The sequence below is a fragment of the Podarcis raffonei genome, chromosome 17 (genome assembly GCF_027172205.1).
Source record: "Podarcis raffonei isolate rPodRaf1 chromosome 17, rPodRaf1.pri, whole genome shotgun sequence".
Taxonomy (NCBI): domain Eukaryota; kingdom Metazoa; phylum Chordata; class Lepidosauria; order Squamata; family Lacertidae; genus Podarcis; species Podarcis raffonei.
Window position 1 is genome coordinate 31,741,049 of NC_070618.1, and position 16,388 is coordinate 31,757,436.

The following is a 16,388-nucleotide window of genomic DNA, read 5'->3' on the forward strand; positions in this document are numbered from 1 at the left end:
GGGTTGCACCACTCATCTCGCTTTCAGGCCGAGGGAGCCAGCGTTTGTCCACAGACAGCTTTCCGGGTTATGTGGTCAGCATCACTAAACTGCTTCTGGCACAACAGAAACACCGTGATGGAAACCAGAATGCATAGAAGAGCTGTTTACCCTCCTGTCACAGCGGTACCGATTTATCTACTTGCACTGGTGTGCTTTCGAACTGCTAGGTTGACAGGAGCTTGGACAGAGCAACAGGAGCTCACCCCATTGTGGGGATTCGAAGCGCTGACCTTCTGATTGGCAAACCCAAGAGGCTTAGTGGTTTGGACCACAGCACCACCCACGTCACATGCAAGGGAAAAAAAAGTAAATACTGGTGGGAAGGAGGACTGATTGCTACAGAGGCATGAGAACAGGAGGACATCAGGATCAACAACAGGGCAAGGAGCAGCAGCAGGAGGAGGGCTGAATGGTATTTATTGTTTTCTAATAGCCAGCCAAATCTTAGACTGCGGCTCCCCAGTCTTGTTAACATTTCTGGGGGAATCGCTGAGAAGCCATTAAAATTCTTTATCTCCTTATCCATTTTCTCCATTCTGGCCTCACATTCTCTGGTTGCAAAGCACAACCACAAGGAAGGGGGTGGGTGGGAAGAGAGACTTCATTTGTGCGCTGTCTTTCCCCCCCGCCATCCCATGTCGGAACCCCCAGCCCAGCCCCAGAGCTGGGTCAGCAGATAGTCTTGCACTCCTTTCTTCCATCTCCTTTCCCTGCCAAAACCTCAACGCCACTAGACGGTCCTGCTGCCTCAGCCCTGTTCCCACCACCCTGCTCCTTCCGCGATCGAAGCCGAGGGCCTGGCAGACAGCAAGAGAGCACGAGCCTTCCCAGCCAGAATTCCTGTGTCAGAGCGAAGGAGGACCACAAAAATGAGCCTAGAGAACTGAGGCCTGGAGCGGGAGGTGCCACGACTTCAACTGCAGGCGACTGGCCAAGAATGACTCTCTGACAAGGGAGGCTGCTGGGACTCCTCTGGTCTGGAAGCCCTAATCCCTGACAGGAGCAGGGGTTTGGAGAGGGAAACGAGCTCTGTGCATGCTCAGAGTCCCTTGCAAGTCCAGGCATCGTGCTCCCTGCTCCCTAACCCGCAGGCAAATAATAAAGGACCACAAAGACTGGCTTGGATAGAAACAGGCCACAACTTTTCATGGGGCAATCAAAAATAATTGCCCACCGGAAGTGACATGTAGGTCAATCCAGGTTGGGGGGGGGAGTTTCCTAAGACTTACATGAAATAGGGTGACACCCCCCCCCGCAGGACCACTCCCCCCTGGATCTCTTTAATGGGATAGCCCAGTGTTTGGAGGGGCAGATGGAGACAAGAACCTCTCCTCCATCCAAGACAATGGACTGCTCCAATGCCCAACTCAGTTGTGATGACTGCTATGAGGTAGGCAAAACCACTGGGTTGGAGCCAATTGGCCTGGTGGACAAAGTCCTACCCATCCCCATAAAACAGCAACCATCACAGCCACAGCAAAGTCCTTAACCATCAGTTTGAACCAAGGGAGGAGGGGTGTGGAACCCAACGGGGAGAAAGCAGGTGGGGCCCCTGGTGAGGGCTGTTTAAATGGCCAGGGAGTGGACCTGAGGGAAGCCTTCCTGCTCTGTTGGCTCTGCCCCCCACCCCACCCCGTGTCCTAGCCTGCTTCCCTATTCGCCAATCTGGTATGCAGGCTAGGATCTGGCTTCTGATAGGAGGTTTGGGCTTAAGCCCCCACCCCCTATTTGGAAGGGACACCAATGCCAAGATTCCTTTGTCTTGGAGGAGCCTCTGCCGCCCCACAACACCGCTGCCCCAAAAGGCTGAACAGATTTACTCTTCATAGTCATTTCACGTGCTTTAGGGCTAAACCCTGGAGAGATCCATAATTACCGTACTATTTGGTGTAATAAGGTATGGCAACTACCTTGGATGGCACAAATTCCTGGAGTAGAGACGGTCTGTCGTCTGCAGTTAATCATGAGAGCCAAAAAGAACCACCCACAAGGACACGGCAGAATAAGTGAGGGTGGGGAGAGCAGCTCCCCTCTCATGTGACTGGCATCACATGGAAGCGGAATACATGAATTGGTCTTTTGCAGCACACACCATCTGAAAGGAGGTTCTGGCTGAGAGCTAGAACTGCATTTAACCAGCAATGTCATATTCAGGGGCGGCGGGTGGAGAGAATGCAAGGATATGGCTTCACTGAGCTGTGATTCCTGCATTGCAGGGGGTTGAACTAAACGGGTCCCTTCCAACTCTACAATTCCATGATTCTATGATTCACGCTTACAAAGGAACATCCAGGACACTTAAGAGGGCCAAATGCAAGCCGTACGTACCATGTCTGCTGAGGTCAGATTCAGCTGGCATCACAGGCTGTCAGGTGACTGACAAATGGGCAGCTCCACCCCCTGTCAAATGTGGCCTGTTGAGTTGGCCACAATCTGATCTGGCCTGCTGGCCAAAAGTGGTTCCCCACTCCTAGAGTCCTGTGGCTACTCACCACCCTGTCCGAAATGCATTGGTGGGGGCAAATGTCTTAGGAGCTCTCACTCCTATACAATAATCCCAGTTGGAGAGGAAATGTGCGTTTTCCTTCCCCTAAGGCCCTTCACTTCATTTGGGTGAATGAAGGAGCAAAGCTTTGCTGCCCTTAAAGAGGGAATGGGGAGTCACTTTATTACCGCACAAATATTCAAGGAGGAAGGGGCTAGCAATGCCTATTAGATGCCCTGGCTGGGCATGGTGAGAGAGAGGTGGTCGCGTCAACAGGTCTGATGGTTGGATTCAACAGCTTTTCTCTGCAAGCAACAGCTGGCTCATCTCATCCGCACTGCTATCCAAACAGCCTGCAGCACAAAGCCATTACTGAGACACAGAAAGCAGCCAGATCCCACACATCTTCAGGCTGGGGAGGCAGGGGGGGGCACGATGTACTAAGTCATGGTGATGGCTTAAGAAGGAGTGAGGGGGCTTCATATCCCGGAGTCTTGCTGGAAGAACTCCAGTTGACCCTACTGCTGCCGGAGCAAATGACGGCATCCTTTCCAAACCAAAACCACCTGCAATCCCTTCCCTATTTTTGGTTTCTGGGGCTGGTGGAAATGCAACAAGCCTTTCTGAAAGAGGGGCTCGTGTGCTGCGATTTGGGATGTGGCCAGCCATTACATCACAGCCACGCCTTTTGGGCTGCGCAGGCAAGGTGCTTGGCCAGATGTGAAGAGGACGCGTCTGGGAAATCTCTTGACAACTCTGCCTACCTCAACTCCAGTCTCGGAGGGTTTGCAACCCCGCACCCTCCCGAACGGGCAGCTATAGTTCCTCTTTGCTTCCTGGCTGCCAGAAAAAGCTCAGCCTGTGGAATGTGAGCTGGCAAAGGCTGTGCAAATGGGAAAAGGGGTGTGTGTGTGTGTGTGTGTGTGTGTGTGAGAGAGAGAGAGAGAGAGAGAGAGAGAGAGAGAGAGAGAGCGCGTGTGTGAGACAGAGAGAGAGAGAGAAGAAGAGTAGTAGTAGTAGTAGTAGTAGTTTAGATTTGATATCCCACTTTATCACTACCCTTAGGAATCTCAAAGCAGCTAACATTCTCCTTTTCCCTTCCTCGCCCACAACAAACACTCTGTGAGGTGAGTGGTGCTGAGAGACTTTAAAGAAGTGTGACCAGCCCAAGGTCACCCAGCAGCTGCACGTGGAGGAGCGGAGCCGCAAACCCGGTTCACCAGATTACGAGTCCACCGCTCTTAACCACTACACCACACTGAGAGACAATGATAGAAAGAAACAGCCTAGGCAGCAAAGCAAATGATAGAACCACATTAGTCCTTGGTCTCCGTAAGGCCTGGTGTACAGATTGGTGGGGAAGGTAAGCAAAAAGATGCCAGCGTGGGGGGGGGGGATGAGCAAAGCAAACATACCAGGAGTTTGAATTTTGTCAAAGTTCTCATTTATTTAGAAATGAGAAAAAAATTATAATGACAGCTCTTACGTCATCACAGGTATGAGTTCCAGCCAGGCTAAGCCTCTCTTTTTGGACAGCTGCATATTCCTACATTTCAGGGGTGTGGACTAGACTCTAGAATTCTATGAATCTATGAAAATCAACTACCGGTAATAACTGAAAGGAGGAGATGCAATATTGGAGTGTCATGGTGTGCTCCCCAAGCCAGGAATAGGATCCAGGAATACTGGATGTTTATGTGTTTTAATCCATCCTTCTGTGATTGCTGAACTACAGCTGCCTTTCCAGACACAGAAGAAGATTCAGTCACAATTCTCAGCTTTGCTAGTAACTCCATTGCAGAGCCTGGGGCAGCCAGCCAGCCATCCACTTGGCTCTAAACCCCCAGCTCTTCTTCCTAACCTTCACAGAGGCGAATATTGCCAGCAGGGTCTCTGGCCCAGCTGACTGTGAACAAATCTCACTCCCTTAAATGCAGGCGCATAGCGTGGAAAGAATTTCGGCCTGGTGGCACATTTAGTCCCGTATTATATCAGCAAAGCATCTGTAGCCCAGGGAAAAGAGGGCTGCTTCCCATGCAAGCCAAGACAGCCATGAAGTTTCTTTCCAGAGCTGTAGCCAGGCAGACCTGCAACTCCTAGCAAAATTCCATGCGGTTTGGTCACACACAAACACCCACCAGAGCCACTGCCAGGGATCTGGAAAGTCTGAGGCAGGCAGGGGAGGGACACTGAGTCATGGTTACGGATCTCATGCTTCTAAAACCATACAACAAGCATTTGACCTCATGCAATAGGTTTCGGTTTGAGATGTCGGTTCTACTTGGCTTGAAAGGAACCAGCCTGTGGAGGTGGCTGTAGGAAAGGACTCACATGTCAAACCTAGGGACTCTGCCCTGAAAGTGGGAAGGAGGCTGAGCCAAGGTTGCCCCCAAAGCAGACCTTGGAGCACATAAGCTCCACTGTCTGCCCATGAAGCCACTGTGCCCTGTATGGAACTAAGTGCTCATATCCACAACTTGTACTGCCATCAAAGCCTGACAGGCCTCATAGTACCGGTTCATCCTTTAAGTACGTGAAAGAGTGCATCTGAGCACACAAAGAGCACATATCCTAATTACCAGAGGTGTACCTAGGCTCCCTTGTGTCCTTGGCAAGTGCCTCCATGGCTGGGACAGACCATGGAACAAAAACTCAAAAAGGATGCTTTTTGCTGCATTTGACTCCCTCCATGGCCATTGGGGTTGGGTCTGCTCTGCCTGGTCTCACCTCCTTTTCCTCTGTCAGTCTGCCTGTCTGAGCACGCAGGCAGGTGGGCTCCTAGCCACTCTGAGCCAGAGTGGATATAGATTGTATCTGCTCCCTGATGGGCCTGGCCCCTTGCCAACCTGTCCAACCCATGGCAATGGGCCTGATAATGAATGGATGTTTGGAGTACATTTCCAGGCCAGGGAAACGTGGTTTCGAAGTTTCCTTGAGCCTTGGCACTACTCTATTTACAAATTAACCATTGCATTGTGACTCTACACTGACATGGCAGGAAGAACTAGGCAATGCACTGACAGAGAGAAGATCATCACAGAATCATAGAATCGTAGAGCTGGAAGGGACCCCAATGGTAATCTAGTCCAAGCCTATGCAATGCAGGAATCACAGCTAAAGCATCCATGACAGATGGCCATCCTACCTCTGCTTAAAGGTAAAGGGACCCCTGACCATTAGGTCCAGTCGTGACCGACTCTGGGGTTGCGGTGCTCATCTCGCTTTATTGGCTGAGGGAGCCGGCGTACAGCTTCCAGGTCATGTGGCCAGCATGACTAAGCCACTTATGGCGAACCAGAACAGCGCATGGAAATGCCGTTTAACCTTCCCGCCAGAGCGGTACCTATCTCCTTGCACTTTTATGTGCTTTCGAACTGCTAGGTTGGCAGGAGCAGGGACCGAGGAATGGGAGCTCATCCCGTTGTGGGGATTCGAACCGCCGACCTTCTGATCAGCAAGCCCTAGGCTCTGTGGTTTAACCCACAGCACCACCCATGTCCCTAACCTCTGCTTAAAAACCTCCAATTAAGGAGAGTTCACCACCTCCCAAAGGAGTCCGTTCCACTGTCGAACAGCTCTTACTGTCAGAAAGTTCTTCCTGATGTTTAGTCAGAATCTCCTTTCTTGTAATTTGAATCCAGTGGTTCGAGCCCTACCCTCCAGAACAGCAGAAAACAAGCTCGCTGCATCTTCCATGTGACAACCCTTTAGCTATTTGAAGATGGCTAACATTTCTCCTCTCAGTTTCCTCTTTTCCAGGCTAAAGATATCCAACTCCCTCAACCATTCCTCACAAGGCTTGGTTTCCAGACCCTTCATCGTCTTGGTCGCCCTCCTCTGCATACGTTCCAGTTTGTCAATATCCTTCTTAAATTGTGGTCCCAGAACTGGACACAGGACTCAAGGTGGGGCCAAGGCAGAACAGAGAAAGCCAACCTGTCTAGCTTATATAATCAGTTAAGTCAAGTTAATCAGTTAAGTCCCAGGGCAACACTTCATTCTCAAATTTGCTTCTATGACCAAGACGAACCGTTCTTCCCTGGGAGTTCAAAGCATGATGAGCAATCAGATAAGCAACTGCAGGGTTATCTTGCAAATGCAGAGATAGGTGAAGTTCAGAATGCAGTGCGAGTTAACAGTGACCTTGGGCTGCCAGCTGCACAAACAGAGCATGCCAAATTGATTTGGGTGGGCCAGGAAAACACATGGTAGGCAGAGTTTGCAAATGAGTACACAGCAAGAGTACAGTGTTTTGCACCATGACAAAACCTCACATATAAAGAATTTTACTTTTGAAGAGAGGGGGGAAATTGTGCCACAGAAGTGAAAAGGAAGTGTGTTTGCAACTTAAAAAATAAATAAATATGAAAGCTGACTAGTGTGGTCATAGGCTCATTGGGGAGAAGGACTGAAACATGCTATTCTGTACATGCGTGTTCACACACATGGTCTACATGGCATTTGGAGCTCCTGGCAAACTCAGCATTAAAAAAAATGTCTCCGTAGACTATGTTTTTGTTGTAGCCAGCAGATAACTACAAGCCTGCCTTGTAGTAAGGGCTTCTTCATTCTACTGTACCCCATACATGTGCCCTTTTCTGATCGTTATTGAAGATGACATCATAGGCAAAAGTGCCTATGACATTGGACAGGCGCAGTTCAGGAAATTTCGGCAAGCAAGGCTGCTTGACCTGTTGAAAGAGATCACAGGTCCAAATCTTGAAGGACTGTTTCCAGCTATTTGGAGAAGAAAAGAAGAGAGAAAAAAAGATGAAAGAAGATGCTGTTTCAAAAGAGGAGGAACAGAGCACTGATATGAAGAGGGACCTGAATCTGTTCTCAGGACTATTCATCACTTTCCATTCACAAAACAGGAGATCAAAGAGATCAAAGAAACACAAACACAATCTCTGGCTTTCAGCACCCAGAGAACTCTGGTGCAAAGTCTTACGACGAAGCATCTCTTTTTTTGCAGCAAACAGCAATGCTTGTCCCAAGAGTGATGCAGCAGTTGCTGTTTATTCTCTGTTGGTAAATTTGTGCAACTTTGACACTGCTAGAAATTTTCATGAATGTGCCAAGGTAGGTCTCCTTGCCAGGAGACCAGCAGTCAAGCAAACTGATATCATTCGGGATGTGCATAAGAAAGACAGCTTGCAGAGAAGTGTTCAAGAGAATAGGGGTGCAAGCGTAGAGAGATTCTCTCAGCATGGCTCTTTGCCAACTGACTTCTTAAGAACTGATCCTTAAACCAAGACTGAACTGCTCAAGTTCCTTACAAAGAAAATCTCAAAGCGTACCTGCAGAAGCTCATGACCAGCAGACGTGGAAAGCGAGTCATTTTGAAATATCAGCCATTTTAACATGGGCAATGTTGTTCCATGCAACTATGAATAAGTCCATTCGAGAATTAATGCTCCTAGCATGGGATGTTGCTGCCGCCGCCATCACTCATGGCTGCTCAAGATTCCTGATACAATCTTTGCCCTTTGAGTCTTTCTGTAGATTCCCACCAAGCTACTGCTGGAAGGCTTTGGTACTGAGAAGAACTATAGACACTAAGCTGCTCTATCGGCTGCCATGAAAGGGGAAGACCATGGCATAATCGTCCTTCATATTCATCCAATGTCACAATTACTAAATGGAGATGACCAGCTCACAGGATGGGAAATGCAAAATATGCTTCAAAACGGCTCTTTCGGTATATATTAGAGCTAGGATGAGTTAGCTTAGGGCTCATCCACATTGCTGCTTGCCCCGTGCCAAAAAAACACGGGTCCAAGAAGTTTTCCATTTGCCCTGCCACTTTTCCTGGGGAAACACTCTCTTTACTGCTGAATCAGACCAAACGTCAATCCATGGAAAAGGGCATTGACATTTGCTCTAATTCAGAGGTAAAGAGCAGGTTTTCCCAGGGGAAAGTGGCAGGCAGGACAAGAAGTGTGGACAAGCCCTTTATTATTGTTCTTCTGTTTTGTAATTCCCAACAGTACTTTTCTAATTGTATTTCTTTGCTGGAATATGGGCTCTTTTTATGCTGCTACTTTTAAGTATTTTAAAATTAAGCTATCTCTTCAATTCTCATATAAGCCTTGGTATCAGATCCAGTTCCTTGGCCTCCTGGTGAAACAGCAACTGAGTACTTTTTGTGAGCTTGAGGCTCAAACACAGAGAGTCAAGGTTTTTAAGCTCTTGTCCCTGTGAATCTCAAGTGTTCGTCAATAATGTCCTCTGGTCCAGAATGGTTGGACTACAGAAGTAGTGGCAGCTGTATTACCTTGCAGTAGGATTGGTTTTCAATGCTGGTCACTTAAAAAAAAAAGGTAAAGAACTCCTGGATGGTTAAGTCCCATCAAAGGTGACTATGGGGTTGTGGCGCTCATCTCACTTTCAGGCCAAGGGGGCCAGCATTTGTCCACAAACAGCTTTCCAGGTCTTGTGGCCAGAATGACTAAACCGCTTCTGGCGCAATGGGACACCGTGATGGAAGCCAGAGCGCATGGAAACACCATTTACCTTCCCGCCGCAGAGGTACCTATTTATCTACTTGCACTGGTGTGCTTCGAACTGCTAGGTTGGCAGGAGCTGGGACAGAGCAACAGAAGCTCAATTCGTCGTTGGGATTCGAACCACCGACCTTCTGATTGGGAAGCCCAAGAGGTTTAGACCACAGCGCCACCTGCTCCTTCTGGTCACTTAGCACATGCTAAACCAACAAGGGCCAGCTTCCAGGATTTGGGGACCCCAGTCCATGACAGACATGGCTAGCTTTGTAATATTCAGTGTATTTTGTAATATGATGAATCTACTAATTTCTTCTGCTGCTACAGATGCAGATCTTAATCCTACCTATTTCCTCTGTACACTCCTGTTTTGTCAGCATTTCCTGATTCTTTGTTTACTGAGCTATTTAATTCTGACTCTCTAAATCAATATGTAATGTTTTCAATAAAACATTTTTCTACTGGTGTTTTGAGGGGAAGTTATCATTACAGGATGGGGGAAAGGTTTTCTTTTTAATGTGACAAGATAAATGGTATTGACTGCAAAGCAGGGAAGGGATAGAATGTTAAAACAAGCCTTATTGTGCATAATTTAAAATTACCCATGAACTTTACTTACTTATTTCTCAGTAAAGGAAGGAATAAAAAAAGAACACAACAATGATTTATTTATTTTTAAAAAAACTATTAAAAACTGCAAGTATTTAAACTTTAAAAGGACGTAAAGAATTTGTGTTGAAGAAATGATGGGGAAGACAAGTTGTTTGTGGGGGGGGGGGGGCGACCCCTACTCTAGCCATGAGACTCTGACTCAGGTGACTATTTTCACCTGCTAGCAATACTAATACAACCAAGCATATAAGCACATTTGAAACACAGGGAAGTCTCACAGCTCAGTAAAGACACAGTAGAGATTCCTGCATTGCAGGAATAGATGAAACTTGGGGTCCCTTCCAACTCTACGATTCTATGACTCCAAACTACCATGTATGAGGATGTGTGGCAAAAAATAAGTGCATGATATAGACTAAGCAATCATGTGACAGAAAACCCTCCCATGTGATAAGCTGATTTGCTCTACTGGCTCATTGCTAGAAAAGGAGGAATCAAGAACGGGACACACCAGCAGTATTCCCAGTATTCTTGGACTTGCCAATCAGAAGGTGGGAGGTTTAACGGGTTGAGCTTCTGTTCCTCTGTCCCTGCTCCTGCCAACCTAGCAGTTTGAAAGCATCCCAGTGCAAGTAGATAAATAGCGGGAAGGCAAACGGCATTTCCGGGCACTCTGGCTTCCATCACAGTGTTCTGTTGTACCAGAAGTGGTTTAGTCATGCTGGCCACATGACCTAGAAAGCTGTCTGTGGACAAACACTGACTCCCTTGGCCTGAAAGCGATATGAGCGCCTCTACCCCATAGTCACCTTTGACTGGACTTAACTATCCAGGGGTCCTTTACCTTTACCCAGTGCTTTTTTTCTGGGGGGACTCAGGGGTACACATACCCCTAAACATTTTGTGAATCTAAGTTTGGCCTCATTGAGGGGCAGTACTTCAATATGGTTTTCCCAGTAGTGATGTATGGAAGTGAGAGCTGGACCACAAAGAAGGCTGATCGCCGAAGAATTGATGCTTTTGAATTATGGTGCTGGAGGAGACTCTTGAGAGTCCCATGGACTGCAAGAAGATCAAACCTCTCCATTCTTAAGGAAATCAGCCCTGAGTGCTCACTGGAGGGACAGATCCTGAAGCTGAGGCTCCAATACTTTGGCCACCTCATGAACAGAGAAGACTCCCTGGAAAAGACCCTGATGTTGGGAAAGATGGAGGGCACAAGGAGAAGGGGACGAGATAGTTGGACAGTGTTCTCGAAGCTACCAATATGAGTCTGACCAAACTGCGGGAGGCAGTGGAAGACAGGAGAGCCTGGCGTGCTCTGGTTCATGGGGTCACAAAGTGAGAGTACCCCTAAACCTTTTTTAAAAAAAGAAAAAAGCACTGCTTTTACCTTTACTCCCAGATCACACAGATAGGCTCAATTCACTTTCAACACTGAAAGACAAGGGAGCTTGAACAAAACAATTTCTGAGATGTTCAGATGTGGGGACAATAACTCATGAAGAAACAAATACTTGAACCACTTCCTGTGCTGGACTGGATGACACAAGAAAAAAATCATGTTTGATCTCTACTCCAAAGGTTCAAGATGTGTGCTCTGAACCAATTTGAGATGGATGTTATAGAAACTGTTTGTGTCAGAAGAATGAACTGTGTCAACAGCACAGCACAAAAGAGAATGACATTTTTTCAGGTTGCATCAACCAGAAGTCTCATTGCCAGACGTTGGAAATTATACTATAATAACTCAGCTCCGGGAAGACTTCTTTGGAGTGCTGTGCTCGTTTCTGGGAATCCCAGTTCAAAGAGTGCTACAAGACTGGTACTAAACAGCAGTCTAAATCACAGATTCTTTGAGAAACAGCTGAAAGAAATGGCTATGCAAAGTCTCAAGGCTGAAATAGTTAAGGACTAATAAAGCAGAGACATGCTACAAGAGACCAAAGACCCATCTGGTCCAGGTGCTCTCTTCCCCACAGATTCCTACCACATGCCTTCAAAGAGATAGCTCAGTCGCTAGAGCATGAGACTCTTAACCTCAAGGTGGTGGGTTTGAGCCCCACGTTGGGCAAAAAAATTCCTGCATTGCAGGGGGTTGGACTAGATGACCCTTGTGCTCCCTTCCAACTCTATAATTCTATGATCAGGGCCGATTCAGGTCGGAGCTAAACAGTACAAATTGAGAGCATTTGCAGATGATTTAGTTTTAACTTTACAAGAGCCAGACACTAGTACGAGAAGAGTTTTAGAGTTAATACAAGTATTTGGTCAAGTAGCAGGTTTTAAGCTGAACAAACAGAAAACGAAAGTACTGGATAAAAATTTAACAGTTGCAGAAAGAGAGAAATTCCAGAGTGATACTGGTTTAACGGTAGCAAAGAAGGTGAAATACCTGGGGATAAATTTGACATCCAAGAATGTGAATCTATTTAAAGATAACTATGAGAAATGTTGGGCAGAAGTGAAAAAAGATTTAGAAATATGGTCAAGTCTGAGACTTTCCTTGTTAGGCCGAATTGCTGTTATCAAGATGAATGTTTTGCCGAGAATGTTATTTCTGTTTCAAACATTGCAGATTGTGGATAAAATGGATTGTTTCAAGAGGTGGCAAAAAGATATATCTAGATTTGTCTGGCAGGGCAAAAAGCCCAGAATAAAATTTAAGATACTAACTGATGCAAAAGAAAGAGGGGGGTTTGCCCTGCCGGACTTAAAACTGTACTATGAATCAGCGGCTTTTTGCTGGCTGAAAAATTGGCTGCTTCTTGAAAATACAGATATTTTGGATTTGGAAGGGTTCAATAATAGATTTGGCTGGCATGCATATATATGGTATGACAAGGTTAAAATCCACCAAGGTTTCAAAAACCATATTGTTAGAAAAGCCCTATACAATGTATGGATTAGGTACAAAGATTTGTTGGAAAACAAAACCCCCAGGTGGTTGTCACCGATGGAAGCTAAGGAAGTGAAAAAATTAAATATGGAATCCAAATGGCCGAAATATTGGGAAATTATAGAGTATGAGGAGGGAAAAGTTAAATTGCAGAGTTATGAGAAATTGAAGTCTAAAGTAAGAGACTGGCTTCATTATTACCAGATAAATGAAGTTTTTAAACAGGACAGGAAAATTGGCTTTCAGGTGGAGAGGTCGAAATTAGAAACAGAGCTTTTGGAACCCAGTACTAAAAATTTGTCAAGAATGTATAACTTGCTGTTGAAATGGAACACACAGGACGAGATGGTTAAATCAGCTATGATTAAATGGGCACAAGACATTGGACATGACATTATGTTTGCTGACTGGGAACAGTTATGGACCACCAGTATAAAGTTCACGGCATGTAATGCCTTAAGAGAGAATATTATGAAAATGATTTATAGGTGGTACATGACCCCAGTCAAGCTTGCAAAAATTTATCATTTGCCCAATAATAAATGCTGGAAATGTAATGAAACTGAAGGTACTTTCTATCACCTTTGGTGGACGTGCCCAAAGATTAAGGCTTTCTGGGAAAGGATTTATAATGAAATGAAAAAGGTGCTTAAATGCACTTTCGTGAAGAAACCAGAAGCCTTCCTCCTGGGCATGGTAGGCCAATTGGTGTCAAAGAAAGACAGGACGTTTTTTATGTATGCGACAACAGCAGCAAGAGTACTTTTAGCAAAGTACTGGAAGACACAAGAACTACCCACACTGGAAGAATGGCAGACGAAGGTGATTGATTACATGGGACTGGCTGAGATGACCGGCAGAATCCGCGACCAAGGGAAAGAGACGGTGGAAGAAGATTGGAAGAAATTTAAAGTTTATCTTAAGAACTGTTGTAAAATTAATGAGTGTTAAAATGTTTTGAGTAATGCAAAATAGAATTGCAGCGATAAACAACTGGATATGAGAAAAAGGATTTAAAGGAAGTGTTATAAGTAATTGAAATTAGGGGTTGCTGGAAAGATTTAAAACAGGGATGCAGAAAAAGGAGGTATGGGGAAGTCGCTGAAAGAAGGCTTAAGGAAAAGAAGGTTAAGAAATACGTGTTTATATGTTTGTTTGTTTGTTTGTTTATGTATTGTTTTGTATTGTCTTTTAATTTGTGTTGAAAAATTAAGAAAAAATTTATTAAAAAAAAAATTCTATGATCAGGGCCGTCTTTAGCATATGCACTTCCGGGGTGCAAAGATCCGCCCAGCACCCCCATATTTTGACACGACTCAGTCATTAGAAAGGGATTCCTAGCTACAAAACAACAGCAACAATGAGAGCTAAGAAGTTTTAGAAGGCAGGCATTATAGTCTCTTAGGGCTCCTCCCTGATCATGCAGGTGGCCTTTTTCTGCACCTTTTCCAGCGATGCAATACTCTTTTTCAGAAGTGATGGCCAGAACTGTACATAGCACCCCGTGTGGTTTTGCAAAGACAAATGCGAAAGAACAATGATTCAGCCTATTGGTATCCACCAAAGTTTCTGAGCTACAAGAAGGAAGATTTGACTCAGTCATTAGAAAGGGATTCCTAGCTACAAAACAACAGCAACAATGAGAGCTAAGAAGTTTTAGAAGGCAGGCATTATAGTCTCTTAGGGCTTCTCCAACTCTAAGGTGCAATCCACATCATAGCCCCTTTTGTTTGCTAAGTCACTGTAGTGGTATTTTCCAAATATGCAGGTCACACATACAATTCTATGAGTTGGAAGGGACCCAAAAGTCATCTAGTCCAACTCCTGCAATGCAGAAATCTCAACTAAAGCATCCCAGATAGATGTCCATCCAACCTTTCCTTAAAAACCTCCAAGGAAAGAGAGTCCACCACTGTCAGCTGATGGTGTGGTTGCTCGAGAGCAAACAGGCAAGACTCCAACCTGTCTTTTCCAGGCTTTATTATCTGTACAAACTATCTTACAGTGCAGAGTGTCACAAGTCCATGTCTGCTCAGTCGCTAGCAGAATCGGGGAGTGGGCGGTCCTTATACCTCCCCCAGCATAACAGTCCTGTGACCCCCATCCTTCTCCTCCTCTCTCTGCGCGCAAACCTACTGCGCAACGTGGGCGCTCCCCTCCCCTTTGCTCAGGCTCTGTGTTGGGGGTCTCCCTAGCATCTTCTGATCCCTGCGCCCCTTCCCCACTGGAGGCGGGGCTTCCCTCCTCGCCAGAGGAAGAACTGCTTCGCAAGATCTTGGAGGCTCCCTGTAACACAACTGCTCTTCCACCTCTCGCCTCTGAGCTGATGGCAGTTCCCTGACAACCACCTTCCAAGGGAGCCTGTTCCACTGTTAAACAGCTCTTACTGTCCTAAAATACATATTCTAGGCATTCTTTGGATGTGGTTTGCAGCATGTTTGCCAAAAAGCTTGGCCATGATTAATGCTGCCAAAGCAAAACCAGCAGGGATCAATACCTTTCTTGCAGGTGCAGGCTCCAGCCAGATCTCTCTCTATCCCCACCTCGGTCTCTCCCTCCCTCCAGATGCCACAGGGCCAGCCAACAGAACTGAGGGAGATTGCCCAAGAAGACAGAACTGGGCCAAAAGAAGGAAGGCAAAGCCAAGTTTTGGGGCAGGAAGCTGAGCAGGAGCCGGTAGCCTCAAAGGTGAGTCTGGCACCAAGACATAGAAGGAGCTCAGGAAGTGGAAGGGGCAAGCAGAATATAAAATGGAAGAATGGTATAAAGAGGTGTGGGATGTAGCTATTAGTGATAAATTAACATGTGCCATTAAGGTAAGGCAGGGAAATATGCAGGAGAAATGATTTTGAGGAGATAATGGAAGGTGTTTGTATAATTTGTGAAAGGGGTCAAACCATCGCAAAAGGTGTTTGAAATTGTTGGAGGTTGGATAGTTACAATGGCATGGTCTCAGCTGTGGGGTGCACATTTTTTTAAAAAAAGATATTTATTAAAGTTTCAAAAAAGATTACAAAAATAAGAAAAGAAAGAAAAAATAAACAAAAGATACAAAATACAGAAAAATAAAAACAATTAAAAACAAATCAATCTTTCCATGTCTTGTCTTTCATTTACTTGTTTCCCTGACCTCCTCACACCTCCCTTTTTTGTATTCCAGTTCAGTTAGTTGATTCAGCAAATCCTTTCCCTCTTTGTTTTTATCTTAATCCTTAATCCTTTATCTTAATATATTATAACTTTATATTCTCACCTGTTAACAATCCATTTTTACATACGCCTTTGTAACATTACTGCTAAAACCACTTAACTTCATTCCAACATCATTCTAACATTCATTAATTTTGCAATATTTCTGTAAATAGTCTTTAAATTTCTTCCAATCTTCTTCCACCGACTCTTCTCCCTGGTCTCGGATTCTGCCAGTCATTTCCGCCAGTTCCATATAGTCCATCACCTTCATCTGCCATTCTTCCAGAGTGGGTAGGTCTTGTGTCTTCCAATACTTTGCAATGGGGGTGCACATTTTTATTCTTATTTATGATTATTACTTTGTAATATATTTTTTAAAAATGTATAAAATGTAAATTAAAGAATGAATAAAATGGGGGGGGAGGGGGAGAAGGTGCTCAGAGACCAGCCATACCCTCCAATATTTCTCTGATGAAAATAGAGACACCCTATTCCATATTAATAATAATTCTAATGTTATTATTTGTGCCTCACCCATCTATCTGCCTTGCAACACATATAACAACATAATAAAATATTAAATATTAAAAAAAACTATACAGAGCCACCTTCAGGTGTCTTCTAAAGGTTGTCTAGTTACTTATATACTTGGTTC

At 45.4% G+C, this 16,388-nt stretch overlaps 1 protein-coding gene across 2 annotated transcripts in view; it reads right to left on the reverse strand.

The window, feature by feature from the left end:
• Positions 1-16,388, reverse strand: part of KANK2 (KN motif and ankyrin repeat domains 2) — a 77,530-nt gene that overhangs the window by 19,306 nt on the left and 41,836 nt on the right. The gene's annotated exons all lie outside the window — the stretch shown is intronic.